This window comes from Rana temporaria, chromosome 3 (genome assembly GCF_905171775.1).
Source record: "Rana temporaria chromosome 3, aRanTem1.1, whole genome shotgun sequence".
Taxonomy (NCBI): Eukaryota; Metazoa; Chordata; class Amphibia; order Anura; family Ranidae; genus Rana; species Rana temporaria.
The window spans coordinates 61,073,415-61,095,641 of record NC_053491.1 but is presented as its reverse complement, the minus strand read 5'-3'; the positions used below and the strand labels follow the sequence as shown (position 1 = coordinate 61,095,641).

Here is a 22,227-nt window from a genome sequence, read left to right as displayed (position 1 = left end):
GCCCGTCGAGTTCCTCGGCCGTGTGTACGAGGCTTCATGTGTGTGTAAACCCAGGCGTCCCAATACTTTGATAATATAGTGTATGTGCTGCATACAGATTAAAAGTGATTAGGCTTGACCTCATATTATATGGTTTTGGTAAATCTAAAGGAAAATTGTACAAGAAAATGTATGGCCAGCCTTAGATACATGAATAGAAACCTAACAATGGCTCTTGCATTTCCCTACTGTCAAAACTTGAAATGAACCATTTTGGTTGGAATTGTCATTGAAATCTCTTTTAAATGTGCTAGAATTTGTAATTGAGGTGTAAACAATTAATATGCCTAACTAATGTCCATTACCTGGACATTTGTCAGTATGTCAAAATTTCATTGCTCATCATGGTTCCATGATTAATGACATTTTCAACCATTCTGCAGAAAAATAGGAGCACATCTTGAACATGCAATGGCTCAGGTGGTAACCCCAATACCAAATGTCAAAAGAGATACTTTATACAAGGATGTCAGACACTTAAGTAGCAGTCAAATATGAGGAGATTGTTTTGGGTCATACTTGTTCTTATTTACTTAGTGTGTAGTGACAAGTCTTTTTGATGCTGACTTACATCTACTTGTAATTACTAGATATCAAAGGCAAGGGACAATTGATGTGAGTGGACAGAGGCTGCACAACTTATGAGGCCAGTGTATAACAGCCTCCCTTAAGGTCTGCATGATCTATCATTTGTGATCATTACTGTCCATGGCCAAATCTGACACGTACCTAGACCTACGGGTATAACTATATGTCTATGCAAAGCTACACAGCATATAGGCTTATTAAGTGGGACAGTTCCAAGAGCAACCCATGCCTCCAATTAGCATTTCTTCTACTGTAGCAGTCTAAGCTGAAAGTTGATTTTAGACTGCATGCGATGGGTTACTGTACTTTGCACATTACCGTTACTCTTTGTAGTGCTTTAGTCTCCATTCACATCTAGGCGACAAAACGCCCGACGCCGGACGCTTGTGCCGCTAGAGGGGGAAATTCCCATTGCTGTCTATGGAGATGGTTCACATCTCATAGACGTCGTACGCCTGTCGCCTGTCAAAAAGTCCCGGACCCTTTTTTTCAGGCGACATTGGCGTTCGCCCATTGACAGCAATGGGAAGAATTTGAAAAAAATAAAAAATAAAAAAAAGATACACTATCTGCGGCAAAATTCCGTTGCGTACGCGGCGTTGCTTGTCGCGGAGATGTGAATGGAGCCTTACAGAATTTACTTGTTAATTTACTAAATTCATAAAACATAAAGAAAGGGACCTTTTGGAAAATGTTGCCAAAAATGTTTATCAGAAACCTTTCCTGTTACAAGCATGGAGACTGCCTTTACATTGTCATTCTGTAAAGGGGGTCATGGTAATCCTCATGTTTTACTACTTACGAGTTATTAACTCCAAACAAGTATGAACATAAAGACTTCTGACTTTTCCTCAAGGCCTACTAGTTTTGAAGTGGTTGTAAACCCTTGAAACAACTCTGTGCTACAGGTAAGCCTATATTAATTCTTACCTGTAGCTACCCAGGATATTTCCTAAACCTGCATGGTTTAGGAAATATCCCCTGTCTCCTGCATGTGCTGATGTAATCGGCACATGCGCAATGGGGCAAACTGAAGCAATGGCACCTATGTGTCGCTACTTCTGTCTGTGCCATTACTGGCAGCTCCTGCGCGCACGTCATCGCGGCTCCGGCCAATCACAGCGGCGATACCTGGAAGCAAGCCCCGGGCGACATGTCGGTGGCCCAAAGGGGAGACGAGGTCGGCTGCAGGGGCTTCGATGTTAGGTAAGTAATTCATAATGAGCTAGTACGCATAGCATTTTTTTCTTTGAGTTTACTTTCTCTTTAAATCAGACGGGTTGATCTACTAAAGGCAAATATACTGTTCATAAAAATGTGAAAAAATGCACTATAGAACATCTGGAAAATTAACCACTCCCGTGTTCAGACGGGTGGGCTGTATTTGGTTGTGTACGGCCGACACACCAAGTTTTAGGCGTTCTTTTATATTTTGTATGCTGTGAGTTTATGGATTTTATATTATAAAACCTCCTAAAGGATTTTTACGCTATGCGGAGCCTCTTGGTTTCTTTCTTGGTACCAAACTTCATTCCTACTTGACTGGTGACACTGGAAGCGTGGAGCAGCATTGAGACGTGGACAAAGGCCCCGGCTGGGTGTTTAGCCACAGGTGTATATCGACCCCCTATAACTAGGGGTCACCAGGAGTCGGTAGGCAGTCCCTACAGCTGGTGGTGGATTCACAGTGAGTGTGTTTGGTGATGGAGGATGGATCATGTCACCATTAAGATCACTTATGACTATTGTGGTAATTTTTTTGCATTTTTGCATTTTTCTTAGATCCTCAAAGTGGTTGTAAACCCTTGTAAAAAAAAAACTGAAAGACAAATGCATAATGAGCTAGTATGCATAGCATACTAACTCATTATGAATTACTTACCTTACATCGAAGCCCCCACAGCGGTCCTCGTACCCCCCTCCGGTCGGCGACATCTCTCCCAGGGGGTTACTTCCAGGTATTGTGGCTCCGGCGCTGTGATTGGCCAGAGCCACGATGACGTCAATCCTCCGCCTACGGGTGGGAGCCGCTGGTAACAGCACACTGACTGAAGCAATGGCACATACGTGTCATTGCTTCAGTTTGCTTTAGTTTGAGACTGAGGCCTCATACACACGACCGTTTTCCTCGACAGAATCCATCAAGAAACTTGGTGGCAGAGCTTTTTCGTCGAGAAAACTGTCGTGGATCTCGACGAGCAAAAAAGAGAACAAGTTCTCTTTTTCCTCGTCTGGGAGTCTCAATTTCCTTGTCGTGTTTCTCGTCGGGCTGGTTTACGACGAGAAATATGTTCGTGTGTATGCTTAGAAACCTGTGCATGCTCAGAATAAAGTATGAGACGGGAGCGCACCTTCGGTAAAAGTAGCGTTTGTAATGGAGATAGCACATTCGTCACGCTGTAACAGACTGAAAAGCGTGAGTCGTCTCTTACCAAACTTTTACTTAACACGCAGTAACATGAGATTAGCAAAAGCAGCCCCAAGGGTGGCGCCAGTGGAATCGAACTTCCCCTTTATAGTGCCGTTGTACGTGTTGTACGTCACCGCGTTTGAGAATGACGAGATTTTGTCTTGACAGTGTGTACGCAAAGAAAGCTTGACAAGATTCTCGTCAAGCCTGACAAGGAACTCGTCGAGGAAACAATGTTTCTTTTACGACGAGTTCCTCGGTCGTGTGTACGAGGCCTAAGACTGAAAGCTGTAGATGACATTGGTACATGCAGGGGACAGGGGGATATCTCCTAAACCGTGCAGGTTTAGGAGATATCCGGGGTAGCTACAGGTAAGCCTTATTATAGGCTTACCTGTAACATAAAGTGGTTGTAAAGGGTTTACGACCACTTTATGATCGTTTAACTTTACACATCATCATTATAGACAATTTTTGTATTTTTGCACTTCTCTCAGATCATTATGGATTTTTACTAATACTATTGATCAAGAGTGTTTTTCAACATATTATACCTTTTGTGGATATTAATGTTGTTACACATTTTTAATTCACTCATTGATTCATGAATTGCCATTAATTAAGCCCGATTTCCCTTTTTTCCATTTTTCAAATATACTGTTCACTTTGCAAGAAAATGTGCACTTTGCATTGAAAAACTATTAGTTTAGTGAATTTAGTAAAAAAAAATGTTGCTAAGAATACCCAATCATGTGCAAGGAACGTAAAAATAAATAATATTTTTACATGCACATGATTGGATGATGGAAGTGAACAGAGCTTCACCGAGTTAAGGACAAATTTCCTTGTAAAGTGAATTGTTTATTTGCTTTTAGTAAATCAACCACTTAATTTAAAAAATACTGAAAACAGTTGGTCAACATAATAGCAATTCAACCAGCACTTTCAGGAGAAGGTCAGCAATGGCTGCCCCCAAATTTTAGAAGATTGTTGCTTGGTCTTTTGTTTTGACTAAAATTGAATAATCACAAATTCTATTGGTGCCCTCTCCAGACACATTTAACTACAGTAGCTTAGGAAACAGCAGCGTTAAAGGGGTTGTAAAGGTACAATTTTATTTTTCCTAAATAGCTTCCATTACCTTTGTGCAGTCCTCCTTCACTTACCTCATCCTTTAATTTTGCTTTTAAATATCCTTATTTCTTCTAAGAAATCCTCACTTCCTGTTCTTCTGTCTGTAACTACACACCGTAATGCAAGGCTTTCTCCCTGGTGTGGAGTGTCGTGCTCGCCCCCTCCCTTGGACTACAGGAGAGTCAGGATGCTCTCTACGTTGCAGATAGAGAAAGGAGCTGTGTGTTAGTGGGCGTCCTCACTCTCCTGTAGTCCAAGGGAGGGGGCGAGCACGACACTCCACACCAGGGAGAAAGCCTCGCATTACTGTGTGGAGTTACAGACAGAAGAACAGGAAGTGAGGATTTCTCAGAAGAAATAAGGACATTTAAAAGCAAAATCAAAAGATGAGGTAAGTGAAGGAGGACTGCACTAAGGTAAAGGAAGCTATTTAGGTAAAAAAAATTGTACCTTTACAACCCCTTTAAGGGTAAAGCCTGGTAACCACTATCAGCTCTTTTTTTTCGTTCAACCCAGCGGGCTGAACGTAAAAAAAAAATGCAGGAGCTTGGGAGGAGCTCGCTGTATTTACTATGTGATGTTAGTGCAGCGATCTCCTCCCTGAGCTATGGTGTTCTGACAGAACTCACAGGTTAGTGCTCGCAGCCATTGGCTGCCAGCACTGATCAGATGCCCATCAGATGCTTGGTTTTCTGGTTTTCCAGCATGCTCGTTTGACAGAAGCCTGGCTAGAACAGTGAACTCACGCTTGAAGCCTCGTACACACGACCGAGAAACTCGACGGGCGAAACACATCGTTTTCCTCGTCGAGTTCCTTGTCAGGCCCCGTACACACGACCAGTTTCCTCGGCAGAATTCAGCTTCCGACCGAGTTTCTGGCTGAATTCTGCCGAGGAAACTGGTCGTGTGTACACTTTCGGCCGAGGAAGCCGACGAGGACCTCGGCGAGGAAATAGAGAACATGTTCTCTATTTCCTCGTTGTTCTATGGGAGCTCTCCTCCCGCCGAGGTCCTCGGCGGCTTCAGGGCTGAACTGGCCGAGGAACTCGATGTGTTTGGCACGTCGAGTTCCTCGGCCGTGTGTACGAGGTCTTCGGCTGTCGAGGAACTCAACAAGCCAATTTTCTCCATACCCGTCGAGGAAATAGAGAACTTGCTCTCTTTTTGGCTCGTCGAGTTTCTCGACAGTTTCCTCTACGAAAATGTACACACGACCGGTTTCCTCGGCAAAAAAAATATCTCCCAGCAAGTTTCTTGCTGGTTTTTGTGTACCAGGCCTGAGGCTTTAGTTAGGACATAAGTGTTTTAGACTAACAAAAAATCTAACAAAAAATCTAGTGGTTGGTAAATTTCATTGCAAATGCCTTCCAATATCTGTGGTCTACTTGTGAGTGATTTAAAAGAGCTACCCAAACCCCAGAAAATGAACAGTGGTAATAATTTACTTTGTGCTTCTACTCCTTCTATTAAATAGGGTAGAATTTCACCGTTCAAAAAAATTTCCTAAAGCCGGCCATAGAAGGGTTAAATCCCGGCTGCATGGACTGGCTGAGATTCGAACTATGTATGGGCAGGCTGAATGTGCCCAAGTTGATCGATTGCTTGACAGATCAACTTGGGTACGACCAACCTGTTGGATTTAGCATGCGATCATTGCTAGCGGCTACTATAGCCACTAGCATTAATCACTGGGTTCTGCTGGCCAAGAATGACTTGCCACGCCTGGAGAACACAATGGCTCAGCGGAAGGGATTGTCCTATCAACAGGGCTGTCTTAATGAGAGGGCACACCTGGGCACTGCCCAGGGGCTCCAGCTGCATGGGGTGGCCCCCGCACTTTTCTCAAAGCAGCTGGTCCTTGAGCCCACACTGCTCCGAAATTGGGGGCCCCATGATAGCACTGAGAGTGATAGATACACAGGGCAGGCAGTCTGCCTCCTACCTACTTGATGTCTGTTTACCTGCACTGTCATCATTGTAGGGACCCCAGAGCATTAATTTGGCCTATGATGCCATTAAGACGGCCCTGCCTATCAACACTAACCTATGGTTGCAGGAAAGCAATTTGCTCAGTCATGGCCGGCATAATGGTATGAACAGCTCTTGTCTATTGATATACCAATATCTATTACCTTTTGTATCACTTGCCCCTCCCTTATAAGCAAGGCCCCCCCTAACCTCCCTACCGTGAATTGTATTTTAACTGTACTGTCTCTCTTTATATCCTAAAGTTCTGTTGGCACTGTATAATGTAGATGAATATTATTACAATAATTTTCTGTCCTATTTGCATAGTCATTTTTTAACTTCTTTGGTATTTTAAAGACTGAATGGTCCCTCTGTTTTGAATACCCACCCTTTGTCTGTGGGGTGAAGTTGAGGGGGTCTTATCGGAATGTACACTATGTTTATTAACATAAGTGTTTGAGTTTATGCAAGAAACCTATTGCCTTTGTTGTATGTATGATGTAAGCACTGTAACCGAAGAAATACCAATACAAATCTATATGCAAACAAATAAAAAAATAAAATAACTTAAAAAAAATAATAATAGTATATTGCAGCAATTAGCAGTTTGCAGTACATAAGCTACAACACTGTGGGGGTTATTTCCAAAAGGCAAATCCACTTTGCACTACAAGTGCAAACTAAGGGCCAGATCCACGTAGCGTATCGTAATTTTAGTCCGGCGTAGCGTATCGTATTAACGCTACGCCGTCGCAACTTTGAGAGGCAAGTGCTGTATTCACAAAGCACTTGCCTCTAAAGTTACGGCGGCGTAGCGTAAAACTGCGGGCGTAAGGGTGCGAAATTCAAATGTTAAAGATGTCGGCGTGTTTTATGTTAATTTTTCTTGACACGACTTGAATGACGTTTTTTGTGAACGGCGAAAAAAGCCTTACGGAAACGACGTAAAAAAATGCGCCGGCCGGACGTACGTTCGTGGATCGCCGTATCTAGCTAATTTGCTTACTCGACATGGAAATCTACGGAAACGCCACCTAGCGGCCAGCGTAAATATGCACCTTAGATCCGACGGCGTACTAAGACGTACGCCAGTCGGATCTAGCACAGCTTCAGGCGTATCTTGTTTTGTGGATACAAATCAAAGATACGCCGGAGCAAACTAGAAGTTACGCGGCGTATCAATGGATACGCCAGCGTAATTTCTTTGTGGATCTGCCCCTATAAGTGCAAAGTGCACTTGAAATTGCAGTCGCTGTAAATCTGAGGGGTAGATCTGAAATGAGGGGAAGCTCTGCTGATTTTATCATCCAATCATGTGCAAGCTAAAATGCTGTTTTTGATTTTCCTTGCATGTCCCTCTCAGATCTACAGTGACTGCACTTCCAAGTGCACTTTCAGTGCAATTTTAAGTGCACTTTGCACTTGTATAGCTGGATTCAGGATGGCGGGCGCATAGTTGCGGCGGCGTAGCGTATGGCATTTACACTACGCCGCCGTAAGTTAGCGAGGCAAGTACATGATTTACAAAGTACTTGCCTGCTAAGTTACGGCAGCGTAGCGTAAATCGGGCGGGCGTAAGCGCGCATAATTCAAATTCGGCTGAGGGGGCGTGTTTATGCTAATTGAGGGGGCGTGTTTTATGCTAATGGGGGGTGACCTGACGTGATTGACGTATTTTACGAACGGCGCATGCGCCGTCCGTGTACATATCCCAGTGTGCATTGCGGCAAAGTATTGGTCCTATTGGTTTCAACGTGGACGTAAATTACGTCCAGCCGTATTCACGGACGACTTATGCAAAACGACGTAAAATTTTCAAATTTCGACGCGGGAACGACGGCCATACTTAACATTACTATTCCAGCTATTTGATGGAATAACTTTAGGCCTGAAAGTGCGTTACGTAAACGGGCATATCTTTACTGCGTTGGGCAAGTGTACGTTCGTGAATCGGCGTATCTACTCATTTACATATTCTAGGCCGACCGCAATGGAAGCGCCACCTAGCGGTCAGCCTAAAAGTACACTTTAGGATACGACGGTGTAAGACACTTAGGCCCTGTACACACCAGCCAGAAACTCGATCGGAGCCGTATTCTGCCGAGAAACCCGGTCGTGTGTACACTTTTGGCAGAGGAAACCGACGAGGATCTTGTCGGGCATAATAGAGAACATGTTCTCTATTTCCTCGTTAGTCAATGAGGAAACTTGGCTCGCCGAGATCCTCGGTGGCTTCACAAGGAACTCGACGAGCAAAACGATGTGTTTTGCTCGTCGAGTTTCTCGGACGTGTGTACGGGGCCTAACGCCGCTCGTATCTGAGCCTAATTTAAGCGTATCTGGTTACCAGAATACGCTTAAATTAGCGCCGGCGCACATTCAGACTTAGGCTGGCGTATCTACTGATACGCCAGCCTAAGTCTTTCTGAATCCACCTAGTAGTTTGCACGTGTAGCGCAAAGTGTATTTGCCTTTCATAAATAACCCCCTATCTCTATGTTTACCTATAACCCTTTTATTCCCTATATTGCATCCCCTGTCGCCGTCGACTGTTATTTGCGAAAACTATTTCCTAAGCCAATAACGTCAACGTGTTTCGCTTTGAATTGTTTCCACAGATTGCGCCGGCAGACAAACGGCCCCTTAGCATCTTATTTTGTTGCAAAACGCTTTGCATGCGCAGATGTCAGTAAATCAGCCCTCCTATTAGCGCAGCAAATTACATCGAGCCGGTCGAGCTCAGTTCAAAAAAAGAAATGAGAATGTGTGTGTTGAATTTACAGTGGGGTGGGGGGGAAACGAAGCACCTCCGCTGATTGCTTTTTCTGCTGCTAAGTATAACGTGTTTCTTCTGCCAAAGAAAACTAGGAATGAACTTTGCTGAGATTGTGGTGCAGAGAGAGAGATGATCTGTCTTCAGGATGTCTGTAATAAGATGGGGATAATGAGCAGAGGAGGACTGACTGTCTTAATATTCAGCTGGGCACTGTTCTTGCTGGAAAGGGGGGGGGGGGGAGGCCACCTTGGGGTCACTAAGAGTTTCCAGCATTAGCAATAGACACACATCCATACAGGGAAAGAAAAAAAAAAAGACATAGGAGGAGGACAACCCAAATGTGCATGTGTGCTGCAGGATGCCAGAGCTGGGGGTGGCTCCCTGGCTTGGTAAGCAGCAGCCTACTGATCTTTTGATGGATTGACTAGAGATGGATCGAATTACACCATTTGCCTTGTCTCAGTTTGTTTTTCTCTTGGCTTGCCCTGCTCTAGCTGCTGCTGCTGGAAAGCTTCTCATGACTTTACTATTCTATGAAGGGAGCAACAGCAGAAAGAAGAATAAACAGATCGCTTTGCCATTAGAGGTAAGCAGGATCCAACAAGCAATCGGTGTAGCATGCAGTGCCACCCTGAAGCCTGGGCACCCCTGATAGCAGGGAAGAGCTAGCCTGTCAGGGGATAAAACAAGCAATCTGTGTACCATGCAAGCAGAGTCCAGTGCCACCCTGTAGCATGGGCACCCCTGATAGCAGGGGGGAGCTTGCCTGTCAGGGCATCTAGCAAGCAATCTGTGTAGCATGCAAGCTGAGCCAAGTGCCACCCTGCAGCCTGGGCACCCCAGAGAGCCTGCCAGTCAGGGGAACCAGCAAGCAATCTGTGTAGCATGCAAGCTGACCCCAGTGCCAACCTGCAGCCTGGGCACCCCAGATAGCAAGGAAGAGCCTGCCAGGCAGAGGATCCAGCATGCAAGCTGTTTGTGCCATGCAAGCTGAGCCTAGTGCCACCCTGCAGCCTAGTCATCCTAGATAGCAAGGGAAAGCCAGGGGATACAGCAAGCAATATTTGTAGCATGCAAGCTGAGCCCAGTGCCACCCTTTAGCCTGGGCACCCCAGATAGCAAGGGAGAGCCTGCCAGCCAGGGGATCATGCAAGCAATCTTTGCAGCATGCAAGCTGAGCCCAGTGCCACCCTGCAGCCTGGGCACCCCAGCTAGCAAGGGAGAGCCTGCCAGCCAGGGGATCCAGCAAGCAATCTGTGTAGCATGCAAGCTGAGACTGAGCCCAGTGCCACCCTGCAGCCTGGGCACACAAGGTAGCAGGGAGAGCCTGCGGGCAGCCAGGGGCAAACTTTCTGCAAGCCAGGACCGTCTATGCCCCTGGCTGTGTGTGCATGGAAGTGATTGCAAATAGTTGTAAAGGGAGCTGAGCTGTGTGTTGGGGAAGGAGGAGGAGGGGGGATGGGAGTGTGCAGGGGGAGGTGCTGGTGCAGGCAGGGGGGTTAGGGCAGTCCACTGTCTCTCTGCCATTTGATCAAGCTGGAGCTTTGAAGATCAGAAAGCTTACAGCAGGGCCTCAAGACAGTGCTGGTCTATAGGACACACCGGGATGTGCAGAGCCTTGCGATAATAACCCTCCTCTGGATTGTCCCTGGGAACTCCTACTTACCCCTGGATGGGAATCCTGCCTTGGTGGACTATAAGCAAGGAAGCCTACAATGCAAACTTAGATGGATACCAGCAGGATTTGCACTGTGTGCTCAGCAATGGGAAAGTAGCTGCCAGCGATCCCCCCCTTCCCGACAATTAGTTTCCTATAGGTAAGTTATCCTTTGTACTAAGTGACCATTTCTACTGTGTGATGTGGGGACATGGGGCTACCTGTTCACTGGTGTTGGCTCCATGCAAAGCTCCTATTCCATTGCATTGTTAGCAAGTTGCAATTGCATGGGTTGTATTTATTATTGATGAATAGAGATGGATCGTGCAGTTGTATTAGTGCGTATTGCTAGAACTTTATCCAGCATTTGGGTACCCCCCCATGCATGCATGTAAGCAAGCAGGCAGCTAGATTTCATTGTGAATATCAATTATGCATGGAAACAAATAGGAGAGGCTGCGATCTCTATTATCTTTGTGCAGTGCTGGGATCGCAGAGCTCCAGCCTTCCCAGGCAACATGACAAGACACAGGCATAAACTTTTCTTTTATTTTTTATTTCTTGGATGTGTGATGAAGCAAGGTTCAGATATCTTGTGTGCAAAGCCTGATCGCAGCTGAAAGGTCACAGCCTGTGCGAGGATTAAGCTTTGCAAGAGAAATCCTGGACTGAAAATCTGGTTTAGTGCAGTGCACCACCTACTGAAACCACACCTCACCCAGCTCAAAGTAGAGGGCTGCACTGGCACTTGTTATGCTGGATCTAACTCCTTCTTTTGGGGAGGGGGGCTGAGATGAAACTACAAAGCCCAGCATGACCTGTGCACCACCTACTGAAACCACACCTCACCCAGCTCAAAGTAGAGGGCTGCACTGGCACTTGTTATGCTGGATCTAACTCCTTCTTTTGGGGAGGGGGGCTGTGATGGTACTACAAAGCCCAGCATGGCCTGTGCACCACCTACTGAAACCACACCTCACCCAGCTCAAAGTAGAGGGCTGGACTGGCACTTGTTATGCTGGATCTAACTCCTTCTTGTGGGGAGGGGGGCTGTGATGGAACTACAAAGCCCAGCATGGCCTGTGATCTGCTGCTGAGTAGAAATAGCTGGGATGTGTGTGTGTATAGTGACATGTATTTGTGCCTTGCATTCTAGGAGAGATCAGGATTTCTATGTCTAGAACACTGAGATTCATTTGTTACTATTTTATGTTGTGGTGATACACTAAAATAAATATTTGCGACATCCTGATGTTGTATTTACAAAGTAACATGTTTGGTTTGGAAAAGAGACAACTCTGTTGAGCTATTGTGAATTTCGAGGGACTGTGTTGGTGGCAGGCAAGACCAAGTCATCCTTCCAGCCTTCTTTGACTATTTTATGTATTCTTTACACGCTGAAATATGATTTTGCACAATGAAAAAGTGTTTCAGGAATGTTCTTTATACACCGCAAAAATAATAAAATATTGATGTTGCATTTTAATTTGGTTTGGAGAAGACCCAACTCTGTTGAGCTATTGTAGATTAAAGGGACAATGTGTTGATTACTGGCAAGATCCAGTCATCCTTCCAATCTTTTGTGCCTATTTTATGCATTCTTTATATACTAAAATAATTATTCTTTATATGTTGGAAAAGGGTATTTATAAAATATTGATGTTGTTGTATTTGAACAGTAATATGTTTGGTTTGAAAAAGACCCAACTCTGTTGAGCTATGGCAAATTAGAGGGACAATGTGTTGGTGGCAGGCAAGACCAACTCCTCCTTCCAGTCTTCTGTGACTATTTTATACATTCTTTATACATTGAAAGTATTTATAAAATATTAATGTTGAATCTACAAAGTAACATGTCTGGGTTGTAAAAGACCCAAGTCTTGAGCTATTGTAATCTTAGAGGAGCAATGTGTTGGTGGCAGGCAAGACCAACTCCTCCTTCCAATCTTCTGTGACTATTTTATACATTCTTTATACATTGAAAGTATTTATAAAATATTAATGTTGAATCTACAAAATAATATGTCTGGGTTGTAAAAGACCCAAGTCTTGAGCTATTGTAATCTTAGAGGAGCAATGTGTTGGTGGCAGGCAAGACCAAGTCATCCTCCTAATCATCTGTGACTTCTTTATGCTTTATTTCAAACTGAAAACCTATTTATGAAATTATTCTTTGTACACTAGAAATATTATTTATAAAATATTGATATTGTTTTTAAACCACTAACATGTTTGGTTTGGTAAAGACCCAACTTGGTGGAGAAATTATAATGTAGAGGGACAATGTGTAGATGGCAGGCAAGACCAAGTCACTCCTCCATTCTTCTGTGACTATTTTATGCATTCTTTATGCTTTAAAATAGTATTTATGAAATATCCGTCATACACTGAAGGGATTTATAACATATTTATGTTGTATTTAAGAAATATCATGTTTGGTTTGGAAAAGACCCAACTTGGTGGAGCAATTATAAACCAGAGGGACAATGTGTAGATGGCAGGCAAAACCAAGTCATCCTCCCAGTCTTCTGTGACTATTTTATACATTCTTTATGCACTAAAACAGTATTTTTTGAAGTATTCTTCATCCATTGAAAGGATATATAACATACTGATGTTGTTTTTAAGAAGTAACATGTTTGGTTTGGAAAAGACCCAACACAGTTGAGCTATTGTAAATTAAAGGGACAATGTGTTGGTGGCAGGCAAAACCAAATCACCCTTCCAATCTTCTTTGATGATTATATACATTCTTTATACAATGAAATAGCATTTATGACACACTCCTTATACACTGAAAGTATTTACAACGTATTGACGATGTATTTACACAGTAAAATGTTTGCTTTGGAAAAAAAACTCAACCGTGTTGAGCTGTTGTATATTGGAGTAATAATATGTTGATGGCAGGCCACGCCAAGTCATCCTTCTACTCATCTGTGGCTATTTTATGCCATTTTTACACCAGAAACATTTGTATTAAACATTAATGTTGCATGTACAATGTAACAAGTTTTCTTTGGAAAACACCCAACTCTAATGAGTGATCGTAATTTAAAAGAACAACGTGTTGATGGCAGTAAGACCAAGTCATCCTGCTAATCTTCATATTTATTTTGCTTATTAATGCCTTTGCCTAAGGGCACATCTTTGTTTATGTTGTGTGGGTTTATTCTAGTGGATGTTGTTTTTTTTCCCTGGTAGTTGGTTCCAGCTCTCTACTACTCTTCTGGTAAAATAAGTGATGGTTTGCTATTGTTTCCCCAACACAGGGCTAGCTGTGCAATTAACAAGCACAAGCCTGCTCAGAATGTATCCTGTAGCTTTTTAATGCTCTGCTGAAGATGTTTAAAGCCCAGGATGAGGAATTCCTTCTGTGAGGTTATAAACACAAGTTTTATTTTTACCATGCTCCTCTTGCCCCAGGCTAGGAATTCATGTGGTAAACCTAACTATCTACCTAATGAACCTCCTCCAACCCGCACCGGTGGATGACGCGCTACCTGTAAACATTTACCTTGCGCCAAGGAAATTTACAGAAAGATGAATGTGTCCTGCCATTCACATCTAATTGCATACTTCATGCATCTAATTATACCAGCTTAAATAAATGAGAACCCTTTTCAAGGCATTGTTAAATTTGTCATATTTATGCAACAATATATATGCCATAAAATTAATTATACACAGAAGAAATTTATAGAAAAAACAGTTGCTATTTGGTCTAGCATGTAATTAAATGTTTTCCCATTATTGACTATACATCTATTTATGTTACAAAAATGATATAATAAGATGTTTTTAAACTACAACTCCTATTAAAGAGGCTGATGGGAGTTGTTAGTTGAAAGATCTGCAGAAGGATAACAAAGCCATTATAACTGCTGCATTAATAAAGAAGTAATTGCCACCCTAGTTTATATTCATTGGATATAACCAGTTAGGGTTAGGGGGGATATATAGAGGAGACATAAGCCTTGCTTTGATTGGTGATGGAAATAAGAAATTACTCCTGCAGTCATCAGCTACAACGTGTCCCTACTGGCATGTGTGAATCGGATGTGACTTCGCAAGCTTTCTTCAGGCAATATTAAAAAAAGAACCTTTTAGAAATTAAATAGAGTGATTCTACAATGACACACAATTGTGTGACCTCCTACAAATCTAATTAGCACTGTATATATTAGGGCTTATGAGGTCATGCCTTGCTGCTTTGGGGAAAGTAGATTGCACTGATGCACAATGTGATATGACTGTCATCATCCACAACAGGTGATGCAGTTATTTCAGCAGATATGTCATTTGTCTCCCACACAGTAAAGAAGGCATCTCTGGCCAAACACATGCAGCCGAAAAAAGAATCAGACCCTCCTCTACCTACTTAAAGCGGTGGTTCACCCTAAAAAACAAGTTTCTACCATGAAATCCAGCATACTAGCGTGAGCTACAGTATTCCTTTATTTATTTTTTTGCGCCGTACTCACAGTTTTATCCCGTAGTTAAGTTTCAGACTCCCCGCAGAGGGGAACATGATTGACGGCCGGCTATGGCGCGTCACGCTTCCCGAAAATAGCTGGAGTAGGACTCGGCTCTTCACGGCGCTATACGGCTATACGCTATAGAGCCAAGTCCTATTTCGGCTATTTTCAGGAAGCGTGACGCGCCATTGCCGGCAATCATGTTCCCCTCTGCATAGGAACGCCTACTCCTCGCGGGGAGTCTGAAACTTAACTACGGGATTAAACTGTGAGTACGGCGCAAAAAAATAAAATAAAGGCATACTGTTGCTCGCGCTAGTATGCTGGATATCATGGTAGAATTTTTTTTTTTTTTTTTTTTTAGGGTGAACCCCCGCTTTAAGCTGGCCATATGCTATTCAATCTGATTGTGCGATTTCAGTTCCCTTTATGGCGGTGGCCATACATGTAACGATCTAATCAAACGATTCTTCACAGGATCAGAAAATCTGATTTGAATCCTTGTAATTTTTGAAAAGACACAATGAGGGAATTTGGTGGCGCAGCTGTGCATGGCAACCAGTCAGCTTTTATGAAAAAAGTAACATGTTTGGTTTGGAAAAGACTCAGCGCCATTGTTTATAGGAGAAAGAGTTGGGCTTAAAAACATACAACCACCAGCATGTATAAAAAAAAAAACAGCGCTGTTCCCTTTTTAGAGCCGGTTCACGTATATGCGATGCGGGAACCAGCGCAATTCTATTGCAGGTTTCCGCGTCACATGTCGCCTGCCGGCGGTTCACACTGACATCTGCGAACTGCTGTGGGTGTCAATGCAAAGTTAATGACCTCCCCAGATCAGTTCACGGATCTTAGTGCGAATTGCCAAATGGTGCAGGAATCGGATCGCATAGGTGTGAACACCCATGCGATTCCAGTGAGGACCTAAAAAAGGGTCCTGCACTGTTTTTTTGCGAATGAGATGCAAATTCAGCCATACAATTTGTATGGATGAATTCGCATCGCACAGACATCACATGTGATCTGCACAGTAGTGTGGTGCGAATCACATGTGATATCTAAGATTGCACAAGTGTGAACCCAGCCTTAGTGTAAGTGCTACCACTATCCATGTAAAAATAAACAAGTGTCAGTACTGTTGCCCTCACCTCTTGTGTTCCCACATTCCCATTTATGCTCAATCAACTTCTATGTTTAGCTTGTTCAGTTAAGTTTGGAAAATGAAAGATAGAAGCTGATTGGTTGCCAGGCACAGCTGCTCCAGATCCTGTCTGCTTTAGTTTTGATCCACCCCCCCCCCCCCCCAAAGGCCTTGTTTATATGGGGGAGTGATGTAAATAGGTGTTTATAGCCATGGTTTGACCACCAAGTCACAGGGTAACATGGCCCAATGCTTCACTAGTAAACACTGCTGCAGTCACAATGCAAATTTATGCCAAAGGATGCCTTTAGCTTTGATTTAAGTTGGGCCACACCGTTGCTGTTCTGCAACTGTGCCAAGGGGCAGCAACAATGCGATGGTAATGATGTAATAAGGTGACATAGCACCTCCAAGCCACATTTCTCCAAAAATAAATCAGTCAGCACTTACCCCATCTATGGTGGGCAGCACTTCACGCTGTGCTTCACTGGCTGCTTCCCCGGCTTGCGGGCGGCTTCCCCTTTCCCCTGCTCTCCACAGGCATCGGTGCGTCTTACCTTTCCTTCCTAGGGACCAATCGGAAAACTGGTCTCATAACCGCTTCTGATTGGCCAGATTGAGGATCAGTGTTTCAATAGCGAATATTCATTCGCTGTTGTAACACCTGGGTGGGCTTGTGGTGCAATACTCGTTGGCAATGGCGGCCACCCATCTGAATGAGCTCCTACTGTGTCATCGATCAATTGTAAGCAAAACCGTTTGACTTTATCAAAATTACTCTGATTAATTTGGATGGGAAATTAGGATGCATCAAACGATCCTTTCAATTTTCTGATGGTATGTTTCTTCCAGGCAATAAAATTACTGTATTTATTGGCGTATAACACTCACTTTTTTACCCTGAAAATAGAGGGTGAACTGTGCCTGCGTGTTATACGCAGGGGGCTGTGGAAAGCTTTTTTCCTAAAAGTTCCCTCTTAAAGTTAGGGTGCCTGTTATACGCCTGTGCGTGTTATATGCCGATAAATACGGGTAAATCCTATATAAAATCGCTCTGTGTACGGCCATCGTTATATTTACCAAAACTGCATAATATGAGGAGAGACCTAAACAAACTCTTGTGGCCTCATTCACACATTTGTATTTTATTGGTGTGCGTTGGTAGCGCTCAAACATGTGTCATCAAAGGCAATGTTATAGATAGAGCCTGTTCACATCTGTGCGCTCTAGCACATTTTTATTATTCAAGTTTTTTTTCTTATCCTCTTTCGTGCATTTAGAGAGTCATAGGAAGTAATAGTAAAGCATGTATGATGCGATTTGCATGTATTTTCAGCCCATGGTAACAGGCCTAATATTGACCAGTGCATGAATAATGTATGAAAATGCATTAAGACCTTTTTCACATTAGAGGCTTAGAGATGCAGAAAACCCAGCTAAATGCTAGAAAAGCATTTTTGGGGAAAATTCCCTTTATTTTTAATAAACAATTACAATACACAAATAAAACATTTAGGACCGCCAACCCCAATACGGTAAGCCATCCCAAAAAACAAAACAAAAATAATTACACAAAACGAAAGAAGTGCATTACTTTGAACCATGAACAATGCCTGTGAAATTTGCCACCTTGACCCGTACAGCTTCCTCAGTAAGGACACAGCCCTCCCTATATACAAACAGCCAAAATATAATGATCCTTAGAACAGCCCCCACCCTTCGAAGGATGTTAGGCCTCGTACAAACGACCGAGTTTCTCGGCAAAAACCAGCAAGAAAGTTGCTGTTTTTTTTTTTTTGCAGAGGAAACCGGTCGTGTGTACATTTTTCGACGAGGAAACTGTTGAGGAACTCGTCGAGCCAAAAAGAGAGCATGTTCTCTTTTTCCTCGACGAGAATGGAGAAAATTGGCTCGCCAAGTTCCTCGACAGCCTAACAAGGAACTCGATGAGCAAAACGATGTGTTTCGCCCGTTGAGTTCCTTGGTCGTGTGTACGAGGCCTCAGCCCTGAGGTTCTACCATTTTTATTGCAGGAAGACCATTAACCTGCCCTATCTGGGTCAATGGGGGTACATATCAAAAACCCATATAAAAGAAAAGATGGCACTAAATGAAGCTAATACTAGTCCGTAAGAGAGTGGAAGCCACCTATCCTCCCCCAAACCTTATCAAACTTAGGTAGTGCCCCCCTATTCAAATGTGTGGCTTAATTAGAGGGTAGGGCTTTGTTAAAGCGGGAGTTCACTCGAAAAAAAATTTTTAACACTAGATTGATGCTCATTTTGTCAAGGGGAATCGGGTAGTTTTTTTAAAATCGAAGCAGTACTTACCGTTTTAGAGATAGATCTTCTCCGCCGCTTCCGGGTATGGTCTTCGGGACCGGAGCTTTCCTATTTGTTTGACAGGCTTCCGACAGGCTTCCGACGGTTGCATACATCGCGTCACGAGTAGCCGAAAGAAGCCGAACGTCGGTGCGGCTCTATACGGCGCTTGCGCACCGACGTTCGACTACTTTCGGAAAATCTTGACGCAATGTATGCGACCGTCGGAAGCCTGTCGGAAGACTGTCAATCAAATAGGAACGCCCAGTCCCGCAGCCCATACCCGGAAGCGGCGGAGAAGATCGCTCTCTAAAACGGTAAGTACAGCTTCGATTTGAAAAAAAACACCCGTTTCCCCTTGACAAAACGAGCCTCAATCTAATGTTAAAAATTAACTTTTTGGGTGAACCTCCACTTTAAAGGGTAGGACTTTGTTCACCTAAACCTTACAGGGCTCTACAGATGGGGGTTTAGAACTCTTCCAAGACAGAACTATGCGCTTCCTAGCATGAAAAAAATAATAAGGCAAGTAAGGTCCGTATAGCTGTGAAGGGGGCCAAATAACCCACCAAGCCAAGAAGACAATGGGGGTGATTTACTAAAACTGGAGAGTGCAAAATCTGGTGCACCTCTGCATATAAACCAATCAACTTCCAGGTTTAATTGTCAAAGTTTAATTGAACAACCTGAAGTTAGATTCTGATTGGCTACCATGCAGAGCTGCACCTGATTTTGTACTCTCAAGTTTTAGTAAATTAACCCCACAGTCTTATAGAAGGACATAAAGGGATGGTAGTATTCTATACACACATCAAAATATCCTTCCAATACCTCTGTTTACCAGGACATTACCAGAAGTAAAAAAAAATGCTCTTTTTCCCCCTATCAACACCGACTGTGATGATGGGGGAATTCCTCCCACATTGCTTTTGTGTTCTTATGCGAAGAGCATCAGGAGCCGTCCCGGCTGGCAGAATACTGATCACTGCTGGAAGCTATAACTGCCAGCAGTTATCAGGTAAAAAACAAAAAAACAAAAGGTTGGCTGTACTGAAGTCAATCAGTGGATCGACTTCAGTACATTCAGCCTGCCCAGAGGAGGATCAAAATTCGTCCAATTCTGCTGAACTGCAAGAATTTTGATCCTTCTATGGCTAGCCTAACACTCCAGTACCGCCTGCCGATGCTCTATATAATTATACAATGGCAGGCAGATGCGATAGTAGTATACACCAGGGCATAATGTCACTTGGCATCATGTCCAGCAATTTTAGGGCATGTTGCATTCTCTAGGCCTGTTGCCTCCATTGAATTCAATTGCACTGCACCAAAAACACACCTCTAGTGTTTTTGATGCATTCAGCGCATGTTACTGCCTTTACAGCACTCGCCTTCCCCATTGTAAAAAACCCACTGAAAACCAGAGGGGGTGTTAGTTGTTAGTTTTCGCCGGTGATCACTGTGTACAAAGGCAGAACGGGGAACTGCCTATGTAAACTAGGGCGATTCCCCGTTCTGCCGGATGACATGTCAGAGATCTTCTGCTCCCAGGGATCGGGGACAGTGATCTCTGTCATGTCCATGGTAGCCCACCCCTCCCTACAGTTAGAACACACCTAGGCAACACACGTAACCCTTTGATTGCCCCTAATGTATACCCCTTCCCTGCCAGTGTCATTTTTACATTGATCAGTGCATTTTGATAGCACTGATCAGTGTAATAATGTCACCGGTCCCCAAAAAGTGACATTTTGGGGTCAGATTTGTCCGCCACAATGTCGCAGTCCCGCTAAAAATTGCAAATACTGCAGTACCTTGTAATTTGGAACATCGCGTTTTTTTTTTTTTAAGTAGTAACACTATTTTTTAGACGTTCCAGTGCAATTTCAGCACATTCAAATAAATGGGCTGCAAATTCGCAGCTCGCAGAAATAACGCTAAATTAGGCTTTTATTTTTTTATTTTTTAGCCCCTGGTGTAAAATCTCCCAGTGCGTTCTCCCGCCGGGGCGTGATGCTGATGCGTGTTTGTTTGCATCAGTGTTTACCCATAAATGTGCACTTGACTTATTTCCTGAACGCATTCAGAAAAAAATTGCCGCACGCGCTCAGTCGCATACAGCCATTCACTTGTATAGCAGGCTGTACGTGGCACTTGCGGCTCCCCAGGCACGGCAATGCACCGGGAGATTTTAGGCATACAAAAATGTCTATTTTAGTCCATCTGTCTGAACCCTAATTGTGACATTGGAGACGTATTTACTCAACGATATCTTAATATTTTCTCAAGTAAGTAGGAAAATGTGTGCAATTAAAGCAGCGAGTGCTTTGCGTGAATCTGCTAGGACAGATGATCTGTTTTCATACATTAGGTAAGCCATTACGGTTACAGTCAGAAATCCGTGTAAGCCATTAAATTAAGTTCTTACTCGCTCGGAGAATAGCTGCCAATTTCAGCTTCAGAAGAGATTGTGTTCAGACTTTTCTTTTTTCTTTTTTTTTTCCTTGTAGCTGAGAAATGTTAAAGGAAAACCATATTTTTCCGGTCCGCTGCCAATTCCAGAAACTGCGGGAGGCTTGTCATGGTATATATTGGGTGTCACTCGTACAAGGCTCAGCGCAGCTAATAATAAGTTGATTTACTTTATTCAAACAGGATGACCAGTAAATGGTGTCACTTCCAACAGACTGATGGGGAAGTATGAAGAGCATCAAGTGACCGGTGTACACAAATAACATGAGCGGTGTCAGTTCCTTCTAACTTTCCAGTTTCGTCGCTCCTTTTGTTAACAAAGCCAGATTAGAATATTAACAGCAGAGCAGTGAACTTCTGCCTTTCTTCTGTAACTTGGGCACAGTGTGTAGACCATCCATCATCCTGTCCTTGGCCACAACAGGCTACTGGCCCCACATCCATTCATAGCTACAGAGGAATTACCCGACTGTGAACAACACAGCTGGCTGGAGCATTTTTTTTCGATCCTTTTCACACCATTGCCAGCATTGTTATGTCCTAGCAACAAAACTTAACACAGTCATAAAGTGAATTTTATGTTTGGCGTGGTCTCCCCGTAGATTTCTTACAAAATTCTGTATGTCAGCTCCCATGATCTTTGTCATTTTCTGATCCATGATGGTTGTATTTCAAGTGCTGGATAAGCCTTAGGAGCCTTTTTATAGAACAGCCTTGTAAAGAAGTAATATTAAACCCTCAATGTTTTATTTTAGCTTTTATTTTATGTACAGTAGAACCTTGGTTTTCTAGTAACGCGGTTAACAAGTGTTTTTTGAATTACAAGCAACTTTTTTTTTATTTCTGTTTGCGCGTGTTGTCTCGCGAAACAAGCAGAATTCAAGCTAATGGGGTGTGCAGTACCGCATTTGGCCAGAGGTGCGGGGGCGCCAGTGACACTAGGGAACATTTCCGATCCGTTCAGAATCACTCGGAAATACTCTGTTCCCCCCCAACCTCTGGCCACATGCGGTATTGCATGCCATAGAAGTCAATGAGGAATGAATTATCTTTGTTTCCATTGACTTCTATGGGGAAACTCGCTTTGATATGCGAGAGCTTTGGATTACAAGCATCAAATAGTTACGTAGTTAGTCAGATTGAAAGAAGACACAAGTCCATCCAGTTCAACCATAAAAAAATAAATAAAATAAAAAATATCGTACAATTCAATATACCCAATTCTATACCCAGAGTTGATTCA

The 22,227-nt window shown here is 43.4% G+C and overlaps 1 protein-coding gene across 5 annotated transcripts in view; it reads left to right on the top strand.

The window, feature by feature from the left end:
• Nucleotides 1–9,415: 9,415 nt before the first annotated feature.
• Nucleotides 9,416–22,227, top strand: part of SEMA6D (semaphorin 6D) — an 82,316-nt gene continuing 69,504 nt past the window's right edge. For 2 of the 5 annotated variants that reach the window (XM_040342661.1, XM_040342662.1), the window contains exon 1: nucleotides 10,422–10,732. The gene's annotated coding sequence lies outside the window, so the exon portion shown is untranslated. Of the gene's footprint in view, nucleotides 9,502–10,421; nucleotides 10,733–22,227 lie in introns of those variants that run through there. The other 3 variants (XM_040342663.1, XM_040342659.1, XM_040342660.1) reach the window with 2 other exon arrangements.